At 40.1% G+C, this 24,042-nt stretch overlaps 1 protein-coding gene and 1 long non-coding RNA gene across 8 annotated transcripts in view; one reads left to right on the top strand and one right to left on the bottom strand.

The window, feature by feature from the left end:
* ADAMTSL1 (ADAMTS like 1) overlaps positions 1 to 24,042 on the top strand; it is an 885,884-nt gene that overhangs the window by 12,378 nt on the left and 849,464 nt on the right. The window lies entirely within an intron of this gene.
* On the bottom strand, positions 1,586 to 10,105 carry LOC147574830 (uncharacterized). Of its 3 annotated transcripts, XR_015243565.1 has the most exons (5): positions 10,019 to 10,105; positions 8,650 to 8,731; positions 3,405 to 3,504; positions 3,210 to 3,287; positions 2,259 to 2,499 (listed from the first exon to the last, which is right to left on the bottom strand). It is a non-coding gene; the product is annotated as an uncharacterized LOC147574830 (long non-coding RNA). The 3 variants fall into 3 exon arrangements; XR_015243566.1 differs by lacking the exons at positions 2,259 to 2,499; positions 3,210 to 3,287 and adding an exon at positions 1,586 to 2,118; XR_015243564.1 differs by lacking the exon at positions 3,210 to 3,287.

The raw sequence follows: 24,042 nt of genomic DNA on the forward strand, positions 1-24,042 counted from the left end.
CGAATGTATACAAACGGGATCATAACAGTATTTCTGTTTTTGTGATTGGCTTATTTATTTTAGCATGATGTCCTCAAGGCTCATACATGTTGTAGCATATGTGTCAGAATATCTTTTTTAAGAGTGAATAATGTGGCATTTTATGAATGTAGCACATTCTGTTTATCCATTCATCTATCAGTGGACACCTGGGTGGCTTCCACATTTGGCCATTGTAAGTAGTGCCACTATGAACATTGGTGTTCCATTTCATTTTATGTGTACTTATTTTTCTGTGTAAAAGAGAAGCAACATCTTCAGACCTCTAGTTTACTTTTCAGACCCAGGAAACCGTTATTTAAATTTAGACTAATAATCTCACTTTGAGAATCTTCTGCCAGGGGTTACAACAAAAGCTGAGCAGAACTTCGACTACCCCCTATATGTTTGACTAAATCAAGAAAGCTAATGGATTCATTTGTTTTTAGTCCTGTATGTAACCTGCAACTCTTGACGGTTTTCAAGATAGGTGACAGCATGTGGTAGGACATTATTTTTCTGCTAAAAATCTAGGAGCATGGCAAAAAATTACGTTATCTTCCTTTTTGTACGTCTGACTCAAATACTATATGGAGGGTGGTCTGATATGAATCAATATGTAAAATGTGGCCACACAAGCTAATTGCATGTATAGCATAGATGCATGCAGGGGCAGGGTAGACTTTTGGGTACAGTGCTGCAAGAAAAAGAACAGGATATAAACTTTGCTACGTGCTAATTGCATGATTCTGAACACACTAGTTACAGAGCCTTTCTGAGTTCCATGTTCTTTTTAATCTCTACAAGGAAGAGTTTAAATTACATGATCTTAGTGGGTTAATATCAGTTAACCATAACTTCTAAAATGAATGGGATTTTCTAAACTTTTCTAGTATGAACTTTTTAGTACAAAAATATTAACTCTGATGGAATTTTTAGCAATGAACATCAGGTCGTGGCACTCCCTTGCTTAACACCTAAACTGGATTACTGTTAGCTTTAGAGCAGTGTTTCTGAGTCTGTTTATCATTATTGCCCCCCTTTTTAGACATTTTAAGATACTTCCTCTTAATCCGCCCCTACCCCCATGAAATTTTAATGCCATAAATAAACATATCAGTTTACATGTGCTGTGGCCCTTTGAAGGGACTCCTTGCGGTATCCTTAAACCATTCATATCAGGAGGGAACCTCTTCTCTCCCATTCCCATAACCCAACTTTTCACCCACTTTTGGGGGCATTATCACCCCCATGTAGGCTTTAGACTAACATTGAAAATCTTTACTATTCTTCAACGCCTAGCATGATTCATCCTGTGCATAGACGTAGCATTTTATAGCGTTTCTCCCCTCTCCTTCCCCTCTCCCTCCCCTCTCCCTCCCCTCTCCCTCCCCTCTCCCTCCCCTCCCAGACCCTCCCTCCCCCTCCCATCCCCCTCCCATCCCCCTCCCATCCCCCTCCCATCCCCCTCCCATCCCCCTCCCATCCCCCTCCTTCCTACTCTCCAGGCAGGCTAATGGCCTCCTTTCAGATCCACAAGGGCATCAAGCTTGTTGCTACTTTGTGGTCTTTGCACAATTCTCTTTGCTGGAGGGCTCGCTCTTTATTTTTAATTTTTTAAGTGTATTTATTTTGAGAGAGAGAGAGAGAGAGAGAGAGAGAGAACAAGCACGTGCAAGTGGGGGAGGGGCAGATACAGAGGGAGAGGGTGAGAATCCCAAGCAGGCTCTGCCTCACCAGTGCAGAGACTGATGTGGGCTCCAACTCGCCAACTATGAGATCATGACCTGATCTGAAGTCAGAGGCTTAACTGACTGAGCTAGCCAGGTGCCCCTCTTTATTTTTAATTAATCAGTTGACACTCATCCATCTGTGTTCTCCAGCTTAAACATCTCTTCCCCAGAAGAACCTGGCCCTCTGCTCCCCTTGCGCATTAGGTCTCTTCTGTGACTCTCCCAGTGCTCTGTTTGCTTCAAGCACTTGCAGTTTTGTAATGAGGCACTTGTATGTTTCTTCTATGTCTGCCATCTTGGTTCACTGTAGGCTTGAGGCCAGAGACTGACCGATTTCCCTCTGTATATGTCACATCTAACTCAGTGCCTGGAATTGTTAGAAATGGTCAATGAAGTGTTTTTGAAGAAAATACACAGCAAGGAAAAACCTCTGAACTTGGAGTTGCTTTTTACATGAACGTATACCCTCCTGTTAAATGTTCTTGCCAAAATGAAAAACAAAATGAATGTATATCTTGTTCGCCACAGCAGTGCCTACATATATGTATTAATTAAGGAAGCATTAGCTGCTGTAACAGTAAAATCCTGAAATCTCAGTGGACAAATAGGGTTTTTGTTGTTGTTCACATAAAGTCCAACTGGCAGGTCTGAAAGGGGTCTGGGGGTGTCTCGAGCATTCAGGGACCGGTGTGATGCAGGCTGCGGTGTCTTTAACACGCGGCTTCCGAGGTCACCCTGGCGCCTGTGTCTAGGTGACAGAGGGGGAAGAGAATGTTGAGAGCTGCATGGGAAGTTTTCTTGGGGTAATCTTGGGAGTGGAATGTATCACTTCTGCCCACGTCCATTTCAAATCTCCACTAGGGTCCCAATCCCTATTATCCCACCAAAGAATCCAGTCAGTCACGTGGCTCCCCCCCTTCTGCCCCCCCCCCCCCCACCAGCCAGGGAGTCTGAGGAGACAGCTGTGAAATCAGGAGGTAACACAAGCTGGCCTTTGCCACAGTGCGCTTGGAAAGTCACACATCTATGTGCAAGTGTGTAGTTGATGTCTAGATGTATGTGGATTTACAAATCACTGTCAGTAACTTAGGGGCCTTTGGGTCCAAGACCCAGAGAATGGGAACCACTAAAAATAGCAGTATGTAAGTTTTATTTTAGGAGAGATTTTTGCTCCAGCATTTTCAAAATTATAAGGTGAGATATGATGGACCAGGGGTGGGGAAGGGGAAAGAGCTTGGGGTTAGAAATGCACTGTATACATTCAACTGAACAAAATCGGTTGCCTTGTAACAACTACCCTTCCCAGGCTCTCTTGCACAGCTGTGTTCCTGATGGTGCAGATTAGCATCTTGTCAGCTGAACGTCAGCCCAGGTGGGGTTCTAGCTGGCTGCTGGCAGCATTGTCCTAAATAAAATGGAGCCTTTTTACTAGTGGACTGTTTTCAGTTCCTCAATCACCTGATAAGTCCTATTCTTTTGATGAACTACAAATAAAAACGAGTTCTCCATTCCAGGGGGCTGTTCATCAAGTAGTGTCTGTTTGTTTAAAGAAAAAAAAAAGGCATATTGCATGTCTGGTTCATCATACTATAAGGCAATTGTAATTGATCTAGGAAATCATGATACGGTACTTTTATCTGGGCCAAAGCTTACCTGGCCATTCTACAGGGTCTCCATTCTTCCTCATGCCATGCAGTGGGGGTGGAAACATGAGCCTGGGCTTTTCTTTTGTAAGCCTCTCTGAATTCCTGTTCTTGGCAGATAGAAGGAAAAGAAAAGGAAAAAAAGAAAAGAGAAAGAATTCAGAGCTTGGTTGGTTAGGTGGGCTGCTTTATTACTTCCATTTGGTTATATTGTGGAGTTTGAGACTTGCTCTTTTCTTTCCCTTCCAGTTCTCCATCTAACTCCATAATCTAGCTCCTCCTTTAGAGAAGCTGGGAGGAAAAGCTGCATTTGGAGACCAACTAAAACCTCCAAAGAGAAGAATGTTTATGTTTTAAATTCTAAAATTTCAAACAAGTTATTTGGCAAGCTAGATGTTTCTCAGCAAGTGTAAACATTTTCCACCTCTTGCTTCTTCCAGTTCTTTGGTCTTTCCGTTTGCATCTGGTGCAGGTTCAGATCAGTGTTTTCCTGCTTTCTATGCTTCTGATACAGCTGGAAAGTGTTTGATCGACATGATCAGAAAACTGGGGCTGTTGTGAACATTACCCCTGAAGCAGGCTGGTGAGGTCCCACTGGCATCTTTCTTGGTGCATTCGTGGGATTAGTAAAGAAGTTTATGCTGAAGTTCCAGCCAGGACAAGAGCTGGAGAAGGGAACTTCCGAATCCAAGGTTTCACAGCTTGGTAAAACTTCACAGTGGTGCTGACATGTAACAAGCTGGTAGATCCTCACCTTCCCCTGGGTATTACCCCAGATGGTCTTACTTAGATCAAGACAGCCATGTAGAAGCTGGGCAGACATGGCTCTGTGGGACTTCTACAAGAGCAAGAGGGTTTGAGTTACATTTCATTTGAATGAAAACCTGTGAAGTGCTTGCAGTGTGCCTGTCTTTGGGAACGTGCCTTTCCCTGTTGGATTTTGTTCTAGGTCATCCCGCGAGTGGATGACTGTTCAGAGGAATTGCTTATTGAGTGGGAACTCGGGGGCCTGTCAGCCAACCATGAGCTCAAGCAGTTCTTCCCTGCAGCTGGACCTGATTATGTCTTTAGCTGCCACTGTTAATGAGGCAAAAAGCATCTGCCGAGAGCTGGGCTGGCACTCCCAGGGCGGTCTGCCACTTTTCCATCAGTTGCGGCAAAGAGGGTCCAGGGTGTGGAACAGATAAACCTGAGTGTCGGGCCTGTGGTTCTTTGAAGCTGTTTTTGAGGGGGAAATAGAAAATGACTCAATTTGACATTCGGTGACTTGCCAGTTACACTGTATATGTCTTAAGTTTTTTGTGTGCTGGTCGCTTTTGTTTGGGTGAGAGGTCTTAGGGGTCCGCTTGGTTGAAGGTATGGAAGAGTTCTAGCTGTGAATTTTATTTTATTTTTTTTATTTTTATTAAAAACAATTTTTTTTAACGTTTATTTATTTTTGAGACAGAGACAGACAGAGCATGAACGGGGGAGGGTCAGAGAGAGGGAGACACAGAATCTGAAACAGGCTCCAGGCTCTGAGCTGTCAGCACAGAGCCCGACGCGGGGCTCGAACTCACGAGCCTTCGAGCTGTGAGATCATCACCTGAGCCAAAGTCGGCCGCTTAACCGACTGAGCCACCCAGGCGCCCCTAGCTGTGAATTTTAAAGGTACCTCCTGTACAGGGCCATTAGTTTCTTGGGTGATTTCTGAAGCTGAGACTTTGGAACAGATGACAGGAAGCCCTGCCACTAAATTTATTTCATTCATTTTGTACGTCTGTTCTGTGTTGGGTGGGTTCTCTTTTGTGAAGGCTATCCCAGAAAATGTTTGCATTTTGAATCCAGTGATCTAACTAGTCAGGTTATTATTATAGACGGTTTTCCATGTTTTTTGTTTTGTTTTGTTTTTAAACAAAGCACAAGCTTTTTGAAATTTATTCAGGAACCTGTAATCTGGATAAGTTTCGTACTGTGACCTGATATGATCTTCTTCCCACCCTTCAAGACACATTTCAAGAGTGGTTTGACTTCTTATTTTCTGGATTTGATTAACTTTTTTCAGATCAAAGTAGAGTTTTATTTGTTTGTTTTCATTTCCTTAAAGTTTACTTATTTATTTTGAAAGAGAGAGAACGAGCATGAATGGGGCAAGGGCAGAGAGAGAGGGAGAGAATCCCAAGCAGGCTCCACAGAGCCCAACTCAGGGCTGGATCCCAGGAACCGTGAGATCATGACCTGAGCTGAAATCAGGAGCCAGATGCTTAACCAACTAAGCCATCCAGGTGCCCCTCAATCTAGACTGTTAAAACTTTCAAGAAAAGGGACGCCCGGGTGGCTCAGTCGCTTAAGCGTCCGACTTCGGCTCAGGTCACGATCTCGCGGTCCGTGAGTTCGAGCCCCGCGTCGGGCTCTGGGCTGATGGCTCAGGGCCTGGAGCCTGCTTCCGATTCTGTGTCTCCCTCTCTCTCTGCCCTGCCCCCGTTCATCCTCTGTCTCTCTCTGTCTCAAAAATAAATAAAAACGGTAAAATAAAATAAAATAAAAATAAAACCTTCAAGAAAAGAACTAAATCCAATGCATCTTGGATCTTCTCAAAGTGCCCAATCTAGCATCAAGCATAGCACACACTCCTTAGATAAAAGTTGTAGGTGTTTTTTGGCTGCTGTAATAAATTACTGCAAACTAAGTTGTTAAAAAAAAAAAAAAAACAGAGACATTTATTCTCTCACAGTTCTGGAGGCAGGAACTCCAAAATCAAGGTGTCAGCAGGACATGTTCCCCCCAGAGGCATGGGGGGAGAGGCTCTTTCTTCCCTCTTCCAGGTTCTTCTGGTTACTGGCATTCCTTGGTATTCCTTGGCTTGTGACTCCATCACTCGAGTATCTGCCTCTGTCTTTATATCATCTGCTTTGCGTGTGTCAGACTTCTCTCTTCCTCTCTTTTGTGATGGCATACCTTTCTCATCTCAAAATCTTTAACTTAACCACATATCTGCAAAGACCCTTTTCCCAATCACTGGGCATGGCATAGCTTTGGGAGCCATTATCAGTCTACCACACCCATATATGGTTTCTGCGTAATCTCCTGCCCAGTTAGTTATTCAATCTCCATCTAAAGCACTTAACCTCAAGGATATTTGCTTCTGTTTCATTTTTTATGAGCTGCTTGCTTCAAGTCATTTCTATTTTAATATCATCTTGTTCTGTATTCTTTTGTCTTTAAGATAGTATTTTCAGTGAAAATTGCTTTCCCTGCAGCAGGAATGGCTTTAGTCTTGATTGTGTCATTAATAGTGAGTCTTACATGCTGTTTGGGACTGAGGACAAGGCATTGTAGCTATCACCATTGAAACTAATGAAAATCTGGGTGTGGTGTCCAGAGCAGAGTTATTGTGCATTTGTTGGTTAGATGATATCAAAGTCTTGTTATTAACAACGAATTTAAATTTAATTTCCCAATAATCTCAGTGTCAAGCATTTTACTTTCTAAGCTTTACTCCCATCTTTTGAATTTGCTCCCTGTGGAATGAATGCCCAGCCCCATAATTCTTCAACTATACTGGGGCCTGCAAGCCCTTACTCCTACCACCTTTTCACTGTACCTCACTTACCTTACTTTGCTCCTGGCCTTGGCCAATCATCATAACCACTCCCTCAATCATCATAACCACTCCCTCAATCATCATAACCACTCCCTCAATCATCATAACCACTCCCTTAATTTTGTTCTCCTCTCTTCGATGCACTCGAAGAGATCTTCACCCAAGTTCGTTATACCTATGAAGCTGGGTGTGTTTGCTTCAAGTGACCAGCAATTACACTACATTCCCCTTGTCTGTCATTCCCTTAAGTGAACTTTTTTTTTTTTTTTTTCCTGTTCAAACCTCTCACAATTTCTTCCTTGTCCTCATTCATTGCTTCTTTAATTGGGAAAACAGAAGCCACCAGAAGAAAACTTCCACATTTCCCCACCTACCTGCATCTAGTTCATATACTCTGCCTTCTCTCCAGTTATAATGGGTAAACCATCCATTCTCCTAACAATGGCCAGTCTTTCCACTTGGTGTCCCAGATCTCATCCCCATTTCTCCAAGGATATTGCTCTAATTCTCCTCTTTTCTACATTCTATTTCTTTTGTTCCTTTTTTAAAGAAATTTATATACAAGACTTTTCCCACCAACCCACAAACATCTCATTTCTGCCATATTTAAAGCTTTCTCTTGATACTACTTGCACTTTAACTTACCACTGCTTTTCTTCACTTTCTTGTACATTAAAACTTTGAAAGAGTTGTCTGTATTTGCTTTAATTATCTCTTGGATGCATTGTGGTTAAGGTATCACACCATTACTCCTCTGAAACTGTTTTTTTTATAAAGGCATCAATAGCCTTCCTTCCAAATCCAATGGACAGTTCTCAGTCCTCATTTTACTTGACTTCCTACCTTAACACAAATGACCACTCCCTCTTCCTGTGAATCCTTTTATGACTTGGCCTCCAGAACAACACATTCTCCTTTTCTCCTTCCTGTGGGTTTCCTTTCTTTTTGTCTCCTTGCTTCTTAAGGATCAGTTCTTGGACTCATTTTTCCACATTCACTTCTTGGTAATCTTACTCAGTATCATGGCTTTAATTACTAATTACAGTCTGATATCCAGATTTATATCTGTAGCCTAGAACTTTCCTAAACTTCGTCCTTCTATATTCACTACCTACTTAGCATTCCTACATGGATATTTAATAGACCTCTCAAATGTAACATGTAAAACTGAACTCTGATCCCACCCCCATCCCTGCCATAAAAACTCCAACCCATAATAAAGCAAAACATGCTGCTTCTCCCATAGACATCCCCATCTTATTGGAAGCCAACTCAATTCTGTAATTTTCTAGGTTAAAAACATTGGGGTTGTTCTTGACTCTTCTGTTTCTGTCACACTGCACACTCACTGGTGATGCTCTGAGCTGCTGCTTCTATAAATGTGGAAGAAAGTCACTTCTTAAATCTCTGGCATCACCATCTTGATTCATGTGATCCTGTTTGCCTGGATTATTGGGCAAGTGCTGTCCAAAAGGTCTCTTCTTCTGCTGTTACCTACCTTAGTCTCTTCTCAGTGCAGCACCCAGTGATCCTGTTGACTTAGGTACTTCTTAGTATCTTCTAATGCCCTCCTATCAACCTGAGAGCAAATGCTAAAGCTTTAAATGGGTTGTAATGCCCTATAAATCTGGCCACCTCTCTGATCCTCTCATACTCTTTCCCCCTTACTTACTGTGCTCCAGCCACATCGGTCTTCATCTGTTTCTCGACGTGCCAGGCATGCTGTACCTCAGGGCTTTGTATTTTGTATTTACCTGTTGATAAAAACAAAATAAAAATCATGCCTTTATGCTTATTTTTACCTCTCTGATTTGGGGACAGATATGAGAGTGTATGCGGTTTTTTAAAGCATAATGTCCTTGCTATTTGCTAAATAAAACATTATTTCCATGTCAAATGAATTTACATATGAGACCCTAGTGCTTTAAGTCATGTTTACAGACTTACCTCTCCTCTTTGCAACAAAATAGTTGAAACTGTCATTGTCTTCAGCATTTTTTTTTGAAAATCACTATGGCTCATTTCTTAATTAAGGTTCTTTTATTTTTAACCCTTGGGTTATACTCAATACTCACTGGCACTGTAGACATAGCAGAAGGAAATAGAAGGCCCCCGTAACATATAGAAGTTCACAGATGCCATGTTAATGTCCAAGTCTTCTCGCATCCAGAGCATGTGAGGGAGAGAGCACAGGCTGGGTACTGGATCAATTACCTAACTGGCAATATGACCTCAGACAAACCCCATAACCTCTGTGCACCTTTGCTTCCCATCTGTAAAGAGAAAGGAGTTGAACCAAAGGGGTTGATCTCCGAGGACTTTTTCAGCCCTAACAATCTGTGAATGTGGGCAGAAGTACCACTCAGATCATAAATACCTGCTATGTTATATTGAGGTTTCTCCCCTCTGATACCTGCTCTTTGCCAGCTTTCATGTTAAAATTTTCCACCAAACAGGAACACCAGAGGCAGAGGACTTCCAGGCAGGTACCACCCCTGCTGACTGCCAAATATCCCCTCAACCTAACCACTGCCTGCACGGATGGGCTTTTGCTAGAAATTGGCCAGCTTTAGTCCCCTTCCACAAATAAACTTTAAAGTACTCTCTTGAAGAGTGAGAAGCTGCCAGTGGTACTGGCAGTGAGTTTTATAATTATTTTTTGATTTTTTCCATGTGACTTTTGGTCTCAGGGCAGTGTGTTTGGTTGGGCTAAATTGATAGTTTTCCCATGGTCGTGGTTTACACCTGCTGGCCATGCAGGAAACTATGGTGGGAGAGTTCCTTGGTCCTCTGGCCCTCTGCTAGCCTGGGTACATGCTGACTGCCATCTCTGCAGCTGGAACCACTGCCGGCCTGGCGTTGTTTGTGTGTCCCACACGGCTGCTGCTGAGGAGAGGCTTGGACTACTTAGCTTAGACAAGCTGAATCAAGTCTTGGAAAATATTTCTCCTAAAATGCTGTTGTAGACAGTGATGAGGGGTAACCAAAAAAGCACACAGCTGTGGGCTAGGCTCTGGGTTGGCCTCGTCTTTAATACTCACAATAGCTCTTGCAGAAGTGGCTTTATATCCATGTTAGGAATGATGAAAGTGACCTAGATGTTAATTAGCAACCGGTAAAAGGTTGAGTTAAATTGGAATTCAGACCTTTCTGACTTCATAGTGCATGTTCTCTGTACTACTGTACCCTGCCTCTTAAATGTAGTCAGTGTGAGACTTACATCCCTTATAGTTAGTTAGATTTTGGTGGGTTCACCAGGAGTCCAGATCTTTTATTCCGTATCATTGTTTCAGGGGGAAAAAAAAGAGTTCTTATTTTTAAACAAACTTATAAACTTTGGTAATGTTAACACTTTGGGGGGCCGGGGGGGGATCGTTTTACTTGTTGATTTAATAAGTTCCATTGTTTGATCATTACTCAAGCACCTCTTCTAATAAAAGATGAAGAGAATTCAGGTAGTTTAGGCTCGGCCCGCTAAATATCGTTGGTCGTATTATGTTTTCTCATCTCTCTCCTGCTTAAGATAAAAAGAAAAAACAAAAAACATCACTCCTACCAACAAAATCATACAACTAGAAATTAGGAGAAGGGGGAGACTCTAATGCTTTCCTTTAAAACCCATGTATCTTGAGGTTTGAATCAAAGTGATAGTGTTTTACAATTCTTATCTGTTTAATTGTGACACAGTACACCTGCTTGCTTTTAAGAAGAGAAGTTACAGAAGTTTAAGGAGGGAGGAAAGTGACGTGGACACCCGATAACTCTTCTCCAGTGATATCCTGATGAGTTAAGCATAAATGAATCAGAAACAGATGGATTTTTTCCCCCTTAAAATACACATGGGTTTAAAAACCAAGGGAAAATACGCTTGGAAAAAAATGTTCTTTGTTAAAGCCCAAATGTCTGAAATATAATTTAAGATTTTCATAGGGTCCAGCAAGTAGTTGTGTGCACTCATCTCTAATTTGGATGGGGTGTGTGCAGGAGTCGAGCATTTAAACTATTCTGTGGAGCTGCTGTCGGGGAGGCGTAACAGTCCTGTAAAATGACATAAGGCACAAGGGCCTTATGTGCAAACTCGTTTCACATGGCTTCTTGGGTATTGAGTAACATGAATTTCACGTAATTTGATTCTTGAAAATTTTATAAGGTTTACCTCAATCTTTGTGTGTGAAAGTGGAAACAGTTTCAAAGGGCTATCCCCAGGTGCTGTGCTAGGCACCTCGACTCTCCATCCTTGGGCCAAGGGTAGAATGTCATCTCCATGACCTTGTGCTTACTGATTCTCCTTCACTGTCTTTGGTCATTGTTTTAGATTTGATTTAAGCCAGTATTCCCCATAATTTGTTCTAGCTGCACGTGTTCCTATGGATGTGGGATGAACTTTGTCTTTACTGTAAGTTGGCAAACTTTGGAAAGGTGTCAGTTGGATATCAGGAAATACCCCTGACCAGCAAGAACTGAGTTCCAGAAGAGATCATTCAATTATCTTCCTTTGATCAGGTCTGTCTTCATTGTTGACTGACATATTTTGTTGTGGGATCTTTGAGGAACACTTTTCCAAATTATGAAGCTATTTATTCCAAAGAGATGCACTGCCTTCTCTTGATATTTCTGACTGGGTATATTGCCACTATCTTAAGCTAGACATGGAGAAGACCCTTTTTTCCCCCTGACAAATCATTAAATAGCTCCTCTGCCTAATGCCTCTGTTTCTGTTAGGAGGGAAAATATCCCTTCTTACACTTAGGCTTGCTCCACACTGAACTCCTATCACATCTTTTCTTTCTCACAAAATCTATCAGTTCTCGCTTTTACTCTCCACTTATATAGCTTGGTACTCCTAAACTCCAGTTTAGTCATCTGGTTTCACAAAGACTGCCTTACTTTCATTCAATATATGTAGAGAATTCCACAGCTCCAAACCATTTTTGTTTCTTATCTGGTCCCTTCCCTTTTACGGATGAGCTATTTCTTTCAGCATAAGTGTGGTATTTCTTAATCTTGCAAAGCCCTTCTTCATTAGATTTTTTTAAAACTCTTATAGTCACCATCTAGTTTCCAATTGATTTGTTTGGTATTTATTTATTTATTATATGAAATTTATTGTCAAATTGGTTGTTTGGTTCTTTTCAAACTAGTCTCCTCCTGGGTCCCCATTCCTGCCTTTTCTTCCTTGTGCATTATGTTCTGTGCCGTCTCCAATGTCTAAAATACTTTTTCACCTCATCAGTGCTTTTTCATCTCATTCAAAAAACTTTAAGATTCTCTTTAAAAATAATATATACTTGGGGGCGCTTGGGTGGCTCAGTTGGTTGAGCATCCGACTTCCGCTCAGGTCATGATCTCACAGTCTGTGAGTTCGAGCACTGCGTTGGTCTCTGTGCTGATGGCTCAGAGCCTGGAGCCTGCTTTGGGTTCTGTGTCTCCCTCTCTCTCTGCCCCTCCTCTGCTCGCACTCTGTCTTTTTCTCTCTCAAAAATAAACAAACATTAAACATTTTTTAAAAGTAATGTATACTTGGTTGGTAAACAATGTATGATTGCTGATATATAAAATTCCACCTCAAGAGCATTTAATGACATTGGTTCATTTAATGAAAGAATGATTATGATAATCATAATGTAGCTGGGATTTCTATTTTTTCAGCTGGTTTTGATGTGCTGCATCATTCATTCATTTACTTACATAAATCCATATATTGGATTTTTTTTTAAATTTTTTTTCAACGTTTTTTATTTATTTTTGGGACAGAGAGAGACAGAGCATGAACGGGGGAGGGGCAGAGAGAGAGGGAGACACAGACTCCAGGCTCCGAGCCATCAGCCCAGAGCCTGACGCGGGGCTCGAACTCACGGACCGCGAGATCGTGACCTGGCTGAAGTCGGACGCTTAACCGACTGCGCCACCCAGGCGCCCCACACATTCTTCTCTTTAAGCACTGGAGATACAAATATGAATAATATGTTACTTGGAAAGCACATAATCAGAGGAAGACAGACATGTATAAATTATAGTACAGTAGACTGTATATACTTTGATGATTATTTTAACAGAGTCCTGTGGGCATATAGAGGAGAGAGTCATAAAGTCAGTTCAAGAAAGGGATGGTGTGATGGTAAAGTGACATCAGACTTGAGTCTTCTTGACTGAGTGGTAGAATGGGGGAAACGAGGGTATTGATGGAGAAGAGCATTGTGGAGGCATGAGAAAGAAGTGTGTGGTGGGGGTGGGGGCAAGGATAAAACGATAAGTTAAATTGTAGACTGTGGTAGGACCAATAATAGGACATAAGGCAGGGTGGCAGATTAGGCCAGATTGGTGAAAAATCTCTGTGTCTTGTTAAGGAGTTTGATGTCAACCCAGAGTTTATTGGAGGTTATTTCATGCCTTCTGTGTGTGTGTGTGTGTGTGTGTGTGTGTTTGTGTGTGTGTGTGTGTGTGAGCATAATGAAATGATCTAATTTGTTTTTTTTTTTTAATTTTTTTTTTCAATGTTTTATTTTATTTTTGGGACAGAGAGAGACCGAGCATGAACGGGGGAGGGGCAGAGAGAGAGGGAGACACAGAATCGGAAACAGGCTCCAGGCTCTGAGCCATCAGCCCAGAGCCTGACGCGGGGCTCGGACTCACGGACCGCGAGATCGTGACCTGGCTGAAGTCGGACGCTTAACCGACTGCGCCACCCAGGCGCCCCTAATTTGTTTTTAAGATTCAACCCTTAGACCATTATGGAGGAAGGATTCGGGAAGAGAAAAAATCAACTGGGGAGATGGGTTGGCTTAAGTATTCCAAGGATTTGGGTGAGAGAAAATGAAGTTTCGAGCAGAGGCTGTGACAGTAGGATGGAGAGAAAGACAAAGTCCTTGAATAGAATTTGGTAGCAGACTAAATTCAGGGCCACACAGAATGGGAGAAGCAGCTGATGACTCTGACCTGCACAGCTTGTGCGAGTGGCAATGCAGTTTCATGAGATTGGATTTTCTTCCTGTATTCCTATTTGAGGCAGGTCGATAAAAACCTTTGTTGTTTGCTTGTTGAATTGGAATTGGCCGGGAGGCATCCAAGTGAAGCTGCCTGGTAGGCATTTAGAGATGCAAGATGGGTGTGGAAAAGATGGAGGTGGCATTAGAAATAGCAACCTGTCATGTCCTTAGATTTCCATGGCCTGAACAATGGTACTTTATGTATATAGTTGACCCTTTAACAACGTGGGGGTTGGGGCACTAGCCTCCTTCCCACCATAGTCAAATATCTGCATATAACTTTTGACTCCCCCCAAACTTAATTACTAATGACTGAAAGCCTTACTGATAACAAGCAGTCCATTACCACATATTTTGTATGTTAAATGTGTTATATACTGTATTCTTACAATAAGTTAAGCCAGAAAAAGTGACTAAGAATATCATAAGGAAGAGAAAAGACATTTACAGCATTTCACTGTGTTTATAAAAAAATCCATGTAAGTGGACCCATGACAGCTCAAACCCATTTTGTTCAAAAGCGTCACCTGTGCACTTTAAGTTCTTTAGGACAGCACTGCTTATGCTCACGTTACTTTTGGCCATTTTCACATTTTCTTGACAAATAGTTCCATTATTATCTCTTCTGTGGCTCTAGATTTTGATGTTGATTCCTCTTTTTTTTTTTAAGTAAGAGTTATTATTTTTGGCTTCAACTTCAGACCTTTTGGATTGATAACAATTGAATTTCTTTATTCCATTTTCAAGTTGCAATTCTTCGGCCAACATGTCCTTGTATCATAAAAGAAAGAAGCCAAGCGTATTTCTCTTGGCTTAAACATTACAGGCAGGTGATTTCACAGCTGTTGTCTCTTGGAAATCTTCCCAGTCTTCTCCTTATCTCATTGGGCAAAATGGAAACTCTCAAAGTCTGTGATTGTCAATTTGTAGTTATAGAAATTCATGGTTTGATTCCAAACCAAAATTGCCAGTGTTGTAGTTAGGAAGTGTTACTTAAAAAGGCTTCAAGCATTAATCTACTTTTTGAATACTTGTAATTCATTCCTTAATTGAAGAGACAATTTTATATGCAATTTCAGTAAAGAATCAATACATTGATACAATCTCCAACATTTATCTCATCAACAGGGAAAATACCAGCTTATGTCAGATCTCATTTTTCAAAGATCCTGAGATTTCAATATAGAGTCAGGAATAATACGTATAGTAATACCTTATACGTATTACTATACGTATAATAATATGTATAGTAAAACCTATTTATGTTTATTTAAAATATATTGCCTACACATATTGTATGATTCCACTAACCTATATGAGGTACATAATAGGCAAATTCATAGAGATGGAAAATCATAAATTACTAAGGGGCGAGAAGAATGGAGAGTTACTGTTTATTGGGTACTGAGTTTCTGTTTGGGATGATGGAAAAGTTCTGGAAATGAACAGTGATGATGGCTGCACAACATTGTGAATATACTTAATTACAATGAACCATGCGCTTAAAAATATTGCCTTGTCACAAACAGCAAGATCTCATTCGTTTTTGTGGCTGAGTAATATTCTGTTATACACACACACACACACACACACACACACACACACACACACACTGCAATTTAACATGGATGGACATAGAGGATATAATGCTAAGGGAAATAAATCAGACCAAGACAAATACCATATGATTTTACTTACATGTGGAATCTAAAAAAGACATCAAAGAAACAAACAAAAAATGACTCTTAAATACAGAGACTCATGGTTGCGGGGAGGTGGGGGGGGGTTAAGAGAAATAGGTAAAGGGGATTAAGAGGTACAAACTTCCAGTTATAAAATAAGTCACAGAAATCAAAAGTATAGCATAGAGAATACAGTCAACAGTATTGTAGTAATGTTGTATGGCGGCAGATGGTGACTACATTTACCATGGTGAGCACTAAGTAATGCACAGAAGTATTGAATCAATAAGTTGTGTACTTGAAACTAATAATGTATGTTAATTATACTTCTGTAAAAAAATTGTGTTGTATCCTCTAGATAAATTATAAATACACATCATAAAATTGTCTACCAAGTGTAGCTCAACTTATTCATAGATTGGTATAATAGTATCCAAGTTATTTGTTGATGCTTAGAAATTATCAATGTAATCTTCTGGTTGGTAAATGATGTCTTAGCTGAACTCTGTTGTGACACAGGAAACTGCATCAAACTCTTCCAAGATCCCCATTAAATCAGTGGTCAATTAGGTGCCTGGCACTGTTGCCTTGTTACAACTGAAAGATGACTGGATGATGTGGGCCTAGAAGCCAGTCTTTGCCACGTGGCCTGGAAAAAAAAAAGTCTGTACTTTGACCTCCACAGAAAATGTTGCTAGCAACCCACCCATGGTGACCCCTCACACACACTGAAGCACACATGTCGTTGTGCTGCCACCTTCTAGGGCATTTCAGCAGCCACTGGAAGTGACCCACATCTGTGCTGGCCCCATTCCAAGGTCCATTACCTGCTCTCTGGCTGCCACTGGGTGACATAATTAGGTAGCTTGCAGTCTCAATAAAGGATTCCTTTTCACCAGCTGGTATGGAAGTATTTCACTTGTTTTTTTTTTTTTTTTTAACCAACAGTACATAGCATCTGAATGTCAGCTTTGGTTATTTATTATAAGGTGCTTTTTTTTTTTTTAATTTTTTTTTTTTCAACGTTTATTTATTTTTGGGACAGAGAGAGACAGAGCATGAACGGGGGAGGGGCAGAGAGAGAGGGAGACACAGCATCGGAAACAGGCTCCAGGCTCTGAGCCATCAGCCCAGAGCCCGACGCGGGGCTCGAACTCCCGGACCGCGAGATCGTGACCTGGCTGAAGTCGGACGCTTAACCGGCTGCGCCACCCAGGCGCCCCTATAAGGTGCTTTATATAAGAGTTTATAAGAACAGTGCTCACTGAGTAGCTTATGATGGTTTATTTCTTAGAGCTTAACATATTATGCCTGGACTTCACCTAGACTACATATTCAAAGTCTTGGGTTTTGGGTAATTCAGAGGTATTGCTATTGGTTTGAGATGGGGTAAAAGATCATTCTTACCTCATTGTGGGTTAATGCAGAGATTTCTTTCTTTCTTTCTTTCTTTCTTTCTTTCTTTCTTTCTTTCTCTCTCTCTCTCTCTCTCTCTCTCTCTCTCTCTCTCTCTTTCTTTGTTTCTTTCTTTTTCTCTAAATAATCTTTCCCTGAACCTCATGGGAGGGTAGTGGCAGGATACTTGTTTAAATTATTTGGCTGTTTTATCTGGACATGGGTGTACTTATTTTGCCTCCTTTTTCTTTGAGCCATTCCAGGAATATGAAAATGGTGTGAGAGTTCCTCAGGTCATTCCTTAGAGACCTCCATCATGGTTCTATAAATATGGGTTCTCATCTGTACTTTTGTGCACTAAACTTTATTGGTGTCCTTTAGAAAATTTGCTTCTACCACAGATAACTTGTATGTGTGTTTATAATTCTTCGTACTAAAACACGAGCTCAGTGTGTATGTGAATGAGGAGAATGGAATGGAGTAGCATCACTAATTCATTAACTACTGGTTCCAGTGGACTGTGCTAACAGCCAGCTCAACATGGTCCAGTTAATAACAGTTACCAGTTATTGAGTCAAGTATCTTGGGAAGCTTTGGACATAAATTCTTTCTAGGGTGATTATAAAGCTTAATGTTCAAGGAGATGAACTTATGTGAGTGAAAGTGGGCAGAAAATAGTAAAATGATAGACTTCTCTGAAAAGTATTCATCAGTAGATCGGCTTTATTATATATAAAATATGGGATTTAAAAGTATTTTAAAAGTTCCAAGAAATAAAAATCACATTATTTCATATTAACTTAAAATTTTAAGATTTCTTTATGTTGATTCTCTGAATAGTAGAATGGTTTTCCAAGGTCTCTATCTATATAAATAAATAAATATATCTATAAATATATCTATGTATACATATAAATATAAATAGATATATTCATTTATAAATGTAAATAAAATAATTATAAATATATACTATGTGTGTGTGTGTATATATATATATATATATATATACACACACACACATATATTGCATTGACATTTCTTTCTCTAATAAAATATCCTTTGTATTCTTCTGAAGATTCTATTTTTTTAAATGCTTATTTCTTTTGAGAGAGAGAGCCCAAGCAGCAGAGGAGCAGAGAGAGAGAGAGAGAGAGAGAGAGAGAATCACAAGCAGGCTTCATGTTCAGTATGGAGCTCCATGTGGGCAGGGCTGGATCTCAAAACCATGAGATCATGACCTGAGTGGGAATCAAGAGTTGGAAACTTGGGGCACCTGGGTGGCTCAGTTAAGCTTCCGACTTCAGCTCAGGTCATGATCTCACAGTTTGTGGGTTCAAGTCCTGTGTTGGGCTCTCTGCTGACAGTGCAGAACCCTCAGCTTGCATTTTTAATGAATATATTTCAAACTATTATATTTGTCAAATGTCTCTTCTTTGTAGACCTTAACGTTTTTGATGAAAATAACTGAAACAATTTTTTGTCATTTTGTACTCAGGTAACTGGTAAGTCAGAAAACATTCTAATAAATAGCAAATATTCCCAATTTTATATTTTTATAATTAAATGTATAATTATTTCAGCATAAATGAGCTTATCCTCTGAGTCTCCATTTAGAAGACTTTTCTTTCACAAATATGTTTACAAAACTAAATCCATCAAATACTCTGTGCCACCGTGATCCTTTTTAGTATTTTGCTAAATTTAGATGCTGTGAAATGTGAGGGCTTTCTAAACTTTTTTCATTCTATCTAATGTAAATTTTCTGATTAAATATGGCAATTTCCATCCAAAGATTCTTCCTACCAGTGAAGCTAATACAAAATGCATTTAGAGAATTTCAGTTAAATCTTGCACACTATCTGAGGAGCTCTCATTTAATTATTTCAGTTGCTTCCTTTCTTTCTTAGGAACCAACTTTAATGTCTTTCCTCTTCAAAAGCTTTGCTTTTAGAATGGCAATTTGTTAAAAGTTTCAAAAACCTAACTCAACATTTCACTGATACCTTGATTACTTCATTAAAGGTTTCTAATAGAGTTTTAGCAGAATGCAATAAAATTTGGAGGATTTGTTTACAAAAACAGGTCAATTATAGGACACTAAGGTTGACTTTTGAAATTGTTCTACAAGTTTTCTAGAATCTGATTAATGATTTAGGGCAAGGAGAAAAACAATACTGCCATACAGAAGCATGTGTAAGCAAAATGGGCTTTGCCACTAAAGTTTTGTTTCTAGTTGCTTTGTGCCTGTGTGTATACATACATGTACTTAACTATGAAACTGTACACATATACATTATATATAGTTACATATAAGTTTTGTTTTTAGTTACTTTATATACGTGACTATATACATATGTGTGTAGGTTTATATACATATCTATATTAGTGTGAGTATATATAAAGTAGTTAAAGTAACTGAAAAATATAAGACATTGTCCTTGTGACACACACATATACATACACTAACACTACACTTGGTAATTTTTGTAAATCACGGCTATTTTGATTGGTTGACTATAACAGTTTGGGCACAATTTTAAATTATTTCAAGTATATTTCTGCTCCATGTTTTTTTAATTTTGTGAGAACATTGTTTTTTCCAGTATGCTATATTCTACTAAATTTGTGTTGGTACTTATATCACGAAAATAAATAGTTTTGTCTTTATTTTTTTTTTTTAATTTTTCTTTCAACGTTTATTTTTATTTTTGGGGCAGAGAGAGACAGAGCATGAACAGGGGAAGGGCAGAGAGAGAGGGAGACACAGGATCGGAAGCAGGCTCTAGGCTCTGAGCCATCAGCCCAGAGTCCGACGCGGGGCTGGAACTCACAGACCGTGAGATCGTGACCTGAGCTGAAGTCCGACGCTTAACCAACTGAGCCACCCAGGCGCCCCAATACTTTTGTCTTTAATGTTGACTTTTTAACTGTTCCATACATAGCAATCAACACTATTGTCAGCTGTTTCACTGAAGACAGAGTAAACTTCCCAAAGCTCCTTTCCCACGAAGTATATAAGGAGTCAAATGATTATTGGCATTCACTTAACTGACTTCTCTTTGTAGCATCCTTGACAGTGATCACTTAACTGTTTGCAAATCAACGCCAGTCAGACAAGCATTCAGTTCATTGTATTGCTTCACTTTTCTTACGTACACAAGAAAACTTGGAAATGAGGGGGCATCTGGGTAGCTCAGTGGGTTAAGCATCTGACTTTGGCTTAGGTCATGGTCTCCTGGTTCACAGGTTTGAACCCCACGTTGGGTTCTGTGCTGACAGCTCAGAGCCAGGAGCCTGCTTCAGATTCTGTGTCTCCCTCTCTCTACTCCTCCCCCACTTATTTTCTCTCTCTCTCTCTCTCTCTCTCTCTCTCTGTCTGTCTCAAAAATAAATAAACATTTAAAAATAAAAAAAAAAAGCTTGGAATTGAAAAAATTAGAGGAACAACTATTTTGCTTCAAAGTTATATATCACAGAGCAATACATAAATACTTTATGTAGCTGCACATGCTATGCCATCATCTTCAGGCACCATTTTCAGAAAATAATCAGTTTTTCAAATAGATTTTGATACTGTTGAGACACCTTGAGGTCTCTGGTGTTCATGTGGTCAAAGATTCATCATGGATCCCGTTGTGGATGGTAAATGTCTACAAACGTTCTGTTCCAGTTTTCCATCCTCTTTTGAAATGGAACTTCTGTTCTTTTTTTCTTACTATGTATTTTCATTTTTTTAAAAAATATAATTTTTTGTCAGATTGGCTAACATGTAGTGTGTACGGTGTGCTCTTGGTTTGGGGGTAGATTCCCACGATTGTAGCTTATATACAACACCCAGTGCTCATCCCAACGAGTGCCCTCCTCAATGCCCATCACCCATTTTCTCCTCTCCCCCACCTCCATCAACCCTCAGTTTGTTCTGTCTATTTAAGAGTCTCTTATGGTTTGCCTCCCTCCCTCTCTGTAACTATTTTTTTCCCCTTTCCTTCCCTCTTGGTCTTCTGTTAAGTTTCTCAAGTTCCACATAGGAGTAAAAACATGGAATCTGTCTTTCTCTGACTGATTTCACTTAGGATAATACCTCCAGTTTCATCCATGTTGCTGCAAATGGCATGATTTCATTCTTTCTCATTGCCAAGTAGTATTCCATTGTATATATGTTATTTCATTTTTTTTTGAGCTCACTTTTATCAAATGGTTCATTGCAATATTACAAAGCCTTACCAAAAAATTAAATAGCTGCAGCTTTTCACTACAATAAATGATGAAACCACCATAACAAAAGTATGCAGACTACACTCAGTTGCTCTCCAGTGGGACTGCTCAGCCTTTATTTCCTATACACATTTCATAAATAGCTAATTGTACTTCGCCCCTTTTCCCATCACTTCAGCTGACAGGTGAACTATCAACTTTGTGCCTTTCACAGGCTAACACATGGACCATAACCCAGCTGACTAGCGTATCAGCTGGTTGGCTGGAATAGCAGTGTAGAATACTCTTACCACCGTTTGAGACCAGGGGTAGGTGTCTGAAGCTAGTGGCATTAGGGAGTGTCATCGATATCATCCTTGTAAGTGAAATAGAATTCCTGTCAAGACAGGAAAGTATCTAGAAAACAGCATCAGTTGATACTAGTTGATTCTAGATTTAACCCCATGTTACAGTGAGAACTCTTTTCTTAATGGCTTATCGAGGTATAATTGACATATAATAAACTGCACATGTTTCAAGAATGTGCATAGAGTTGATACATTTTGACACATGTGCACATGTGAAATTATCACCACAATCAAGATAATAAACATATTCATCAGCCCCTAGAAGTTTCCTTGTACCCCTTTGTAATCTCTCTCTGTTGACCCTCCCACCTTCCCCCATTCTGCCCGAGGCAACCACATTGATCTGCTTTCTGTAACCAGTGATTCGTTTTCATTTTCTAGGGTTTCATAAAAATGGAATCCTACAGCATGCTTTTTGTTTCTCATTCAGCATAATTATTTTAAGACTCATCCTAGTTACGTGTATCATTACTTCATTCCTTTTTATTACTTAGGAATATTCCATCATGTGGATATATCACAATATGTTTAACTTTTCACCTATTAATGGGAAAAGGTTTCCAGGGATGTTTCCAGTTTTGGATTATTATAAATAAAACAGAACTCTTGTCTGCACAAGTGTCTCACATATTAGTAGATAAGTCCATGGCAGAAACTTGAAGTACAATGTGGTTTACTGCAATATTAGAAGAAACTGGAAACTAGTTAAACAATTTTGGTTTTACTTTAATGCAAGTGTTGATAAAAATATTTTATTTTATTGTTTTAAATGTTTACTTTTGAGAGACAGCAAGAGAGAGCGAGAGTGTGTGTGCACAAGTGGGGGAGGGACAAAGAGAGAGAGGGAGACGTAGAATCTGAAGCAGGCTTCAAGCTCTGAGCTGTCAGCTCAGAGCCCCATGCAGGGCTCGAACCCACAGACCATGAGATCATGACCTGAGCCGAATTAGGATGCTTAACTGACTGAGCCACCCAAGCACCCCAATAAGAATAGTTTAAAAATGAAAACAATAACAATAGGATAAATGCCAGACTTGATGGTATACCAGGACAATAGGTGTAAACCATGACTGTAATATACTCTGCTACGAGGCTGGTACTATTACTCCCATTTAACAGGGAGGAAACTGAGGTCCAGGCAGTTGAAGCATCTTATCCAGGATCATATAATTAGTTAGAAACATCTATATGGTTCCAAACTCTTATCCCACTATAAATCACTGACATTCTAGTATCTGATGACCTTAAGTATATAATGAAGGGGTACAATGTTAAAGAATATGACACTTGTATTAAAAAAAAAGTTTAAAATGCACATACTTATGGAGCCTTTATATTGAGTACAAGAAGTTTGCATGAGAGATTAAATTATGACCACTTTTTAGAAGAGGGCTTCAGGATGCTGAGAGAGCCGGTTGTAGAAGTGAGGAAGATGTTCTACGAGGGCCAGAGACAGCAACTCAGAGCCAAGCTCAGTGAGGGGATATAGAGTGCTTGCCTTAATAGTTTGTGCAGCAGGTGTTTAAAGGCAGGTGAGTTGGTCAAGGAAAAATGAGTTAGATTATATCTACCATTAAGCAGGGCTTTGAATGAGAGTGAAGGTTTTGTATTTATAGTTTAATGGGGTAAACATCCCAGGGCCGTAAGAAGAGAGCTGACTGATTGGTGTTTCCTTTTCATTAATCACATATTGTAACTGTTTAAGACCCTTATTAATTTTTTGGGAATCCCAGCCACTCTAAGCCATAGTAGCCTAGTTCTCAAGAATTTGGACAGAACGGTATGTTTCTGTCTTACTTCTCTTGGGCAGCAGAGTGGAAACCTGAGGGCCTCGCTCATCTCTCTTCTCTAGGACTGACATGCACGGTGTGCAGATGGCTCTTGAGCACTCTCCACAGTAGCACTCCCGGAAGCATGTGGCACCAGTCTCTACAGAGAAGGCCACATGGACTCTGACAAGTTCTGATGTGATTCCCTGAAATGCTTGTGACTTGTCACCACTCCTTGTTTTGACACCAGAAAAATGGAAAACCAGTGTCCACCCCAAATTTTGTTACCTGCTACTATCATAGTGCTTTGTGTTGAATTGGGGGGGGGGGGGCGCTATAAATACAGAAAAGAAAAACTGTTGCAGACTATGAGTCTGGAGTTCTCTCTTATCCAGCAAGAGAGCAGATGCACAATTGAATACGAGAGAGGCTAATGTCCGGAGGAGAGAAGAACCCTGAACAGGGGTCTCTGTATTTATTGAGCTCACAAGATATTACCCACATGGTGAACGTGGAGAAAAAAGACAGTAATCATTAACTTGTGTGTATAAGAAGCAAAGGGTCTTGGGAGGGGCAAGTGGAGTTTGTGATCCAAGTACAATAGTATATTAGAGTCAGATAGAAAGTATTTGTGATCCCATTACAATATCTCACTAGCTAACCTCAAGTGT

Source organism: Puma concolor, chromosome D4 (assembly GCF_028749965.1).
Source record: "Puma concolor isolate L17-30 chromosome D4, mPumCon1.1.hap2, whole genome shotgun sequence".
Taxonomy (NCBI): Eukaryota; Metazoa; Chordata; class Mammalia; order Carnivora; family Felidae; genus Puma; species Puma concolor.